The sequence below is a fragment of the Orycteropus afer genome, unplaced genomic scaffold, assembly GCF_000298275.1.
Source record: "Orycteropus afer afer isolate SDZICR_OR568_19922 unplaced genomic scaffold, OryAfe1.0 scaffold00385, whole genome shotgun sequence".
Classification (NCBI taxonomy): Eukaryota; Metazoa; Chordata; class Mammalia; order Tubulidentata; family Orycteropodidae; genus Orycteropus; species Orycteropus afer.
The window spans coordinates 116,116-119,534 of NW_006921972.1; positions in this window are offsets into that span (position 1 = coordinate 116,116).

A 3,419-nucleotide genomic window follows, 5' to 3' on the forward strand; every position below is an offset into this window, starting at 1 on the left:
TTTTGAGTTTTGTTCCACATTGTTTTCCCTCTATCCAGGATCTCCTACAGAGATCCCCCTCCAAGTGGCTGACAGTGGTAGCCGGGCACCATCTAGTTCTTCTGGTCTCATAGTTGTATAGGCTGAGGATCGCATGGTGTACCAGTTGCTTGGACTGTTTAGGAAGGAACTTTTTATTCTCAAATATAAGCACCCCCATTCCCTTATTAGGAGCTCTGGTAACATAGTGCCTAAGGCACTTGACTGCTAACCAGAAGGCTGGCGGTTCAAACCCACAAGCCACTCCTCAGAAGGAAGGTTGAGCAATCTACTTCCGTAGTGATACTGCCTCAGAAACCCAAGGAGGGGTCGCTATTAGTAGGGGCCGACTCGACAGCACATAACAACAACCACCACCACACTCCCTTATTACTATTACTGTGATCCCCTCAGAAAAGCACAAAACAACCACTGCTATCAAATCGATTCTGACTCATAGCGACCTTACAGGGCAGAGTAGAACTGCCCCATAGGGTTTCCAAGGCTGTAAATCCTTACAGAAACAGACTGCCTGCCTCATCTTTCTCCTTCGGAGCAGCAGGTGGGTTTGAACTGTGGACCTTCTGGTTAGCAGCCAAATGCCTTAACCATTGAGTCACCAGAGCTCCTTAAAAGAAAAAGTATCAATCCCTTAAGAAGAAATGCCCTTTTTTTTTTTTTTTCCTGGCAGTTTACTAACTGCTTTAGAAAAACCAAGGAGCTCTGGTGGTGCAGTGATTAAAACTTTCAGCTGCTAATCAAAAGGTTGGGAGTTTGAACCTAGCAGCTGTTACACAAACAAAAGATGAGACAGTCTGTTTCCATAAAGATTTCTGCCTTTATATACCCTTGGGGGCAGTTCTGCTCCATCCTATAGCATTGGTATGAGTCCAGAATTAACTCAATGGCAGTGTTTGGTTTGGTTTTAGATAAAGGATAACAGAAAACACAGGTAAGTTACAGAAGTCCCATTACCTTCAAACAGTTCACTCAAGATCCCTGGTCTGCTGTTGCCAATCACTGTGGGGAGAAGGCTATACCCTAACTTACATCCTCAGATACAGTATTTCCATATGAAATGCCCAGCAGCCTACCTAATAAACTGGGAAATAAATGGGCAAATATTTTCATATTTACAGATCTTCTTTAGACACTGTTCTCCACATATTCTTACTGCTTAGTAAAATCAGTGTTTTCTCTATTAGGAATAGCAAGCCCGTGTAACCAACTCCTCTTTCCTATCACATACAGCAAAAAGCAAAGAAACAAAGCTAAACTCACTGCCTCCAGTGATTCCAATCCACAGCGCCTAGAGGAAAAGTCCAACTGCCCCATAGGGTTTCGAATAACCAAGGCTTTCTCTCACCAAGCAGCTGATGGGCTCCAATGGCTGACCTTTCAGTTAACAGCCAAGTGCTTAACCATTATACCACCTGGGCTCCCGCAGTCCACAGTAAATTACCTTTAACCTGAAAGTCTGTGGTAGACATGGGACTACCATAAAATTCCACAGGTGTCCATGAGAAAATTCCACTTTTCAGAAGTGTACTTTAAAGGCTGCTTTTGTTGTTTTTTAGTATCATAATCATTTCCAAATAACTTATTACGGAAAAAATACACTCCAAAAAAAAAGGCAATCAGGTAATATAATACGTTTTAAGCCACAGAATTTTCTTTTTGGGTCCTGTGAAAGCCAAATTCTAAAAGGACTGCACTTGAGAGACAGCACAGCCAACAGTTACCAGAAAGGATTTGGGAGCTATACCACCCGGGTTCACAACAGTTCTACCAAGTACTAGCTGTAGAATCGTGGGCAACTTACTCGGCCTGAGCCACAACGCCTTCATCTGTATACAGGGAGAGTAGGGGCTGCCTTATAAAGCAGTTGAGGATGAATGAGTTAATAAAACCATTTAGAATACAGGTACTATGAATTTGTCATTATCTACCTGCAAAAATCTAAATGAAATGTCTCAAATATCGGAATGCTGGGCTTCTTCCGTTCATTTCAGCTAATAACTTTAAAAATACCTATCTGTGCTGCACATGAAATCAGTAATCACGTCTAGGTTCAAATCACGAACAGATCCCCGCCTGGCCAAGTCATTTTTCAGTTTCCTCACACAACACCAGGAGCTCTGGTGGCATAGTGCCTAAGGCATTTGACTGCTAACCAGAAGGTTGGCGGTTCAAACTCACCAGCCACTCCTCAGAAAGAAGGTTGGGCAATCAAGTTCCGTAGTGATACCGCCTCAGAAACCCAAGGAGGGGTCGCTATGAGTCGGATCGGATTAGAGGGCAGTGAGTTTGGTTTGGTTTTTTAGTTCACACAACACCCCCCTAACAGTCTGGGACAACCAAAGGGTAAAGGGGCAGGACGCTAAGAATTCAGTCCTTCAAGTGACTGCAATCGTAAGGTGACCAAACCTTGCAAACGGGTTCAGATTCAAATGGTGTCCCAAATATGCAAGGATCCCCTTCAGCTAAAAATCTTGCCATAATACATAACTCCGCCCTTATCTCTCATAACCAATCACCAATTCCTAGCAGACACGTCCTAAATCCAGACCTCCAACGCTTCTATTTCTCAACTAGACAAATGCACTGACACCCTATTCCGGGCGGCTGGTCCATCCCCCACACTGGCTCCTGCTCCATTTCTAGACACAGCTTTCTCCTCCACCTCCATGTCAAAGACCCCAGGCTCCACGCGGTCTTCAGAACAGGGTCAACTCCACAGCCAAAATATGAGAGTGCGTTCGTAACGTGGCCAACTCTCCAGTGGTCGCGGTAACTAGGTTACAGTAACTAGGTTACCAGAGGTTACCCACCCCGACCTCCAACCAAAGGTGGACACGCACGGTTCACAACTCCCACTTTCCCCCACCAACGCTCCCCACACCCTGACCCCGCCGCCGGCACTCGATTCCGCGAGTGCGTCCGTCTAACAATCTTAACTGCCCACGCTCCAGGGATACCACACCTTCCGCATCGCTGACCGCCCCAGGCGCCACCACCCCCGGACAGACAGTCAGCTCCTCCGGGTCTCAAGGCAGTGATTCCCCAAGGCGCCCAATGCTAGCAAGCTGTAGCTGCGTCGGGCACGCCCCCGCGCCCACCGACGGGAGACACTTACCACTCAGCGATCTCCCAGCCCCAAGCCGTGCAATGCGAACCGACAGGCACGGGGCCTGACGCTCCAACGCCAACTGCTCGTGCCAACTTCAGCAGCACGGTTCCTCCAGCCCACCAGCAATGGCAGACGCCAAATCGAGCGGTAACGCCAACACCTGCATTTCAATCACCACATCCGCGTCAGACCCTCGATGGCGAGGGCGGCAACGTGCCACCGGCTGCCCCGACGCAGAACGCCCCCTGTGGGAGCGCGCGGCAGCAGGGCG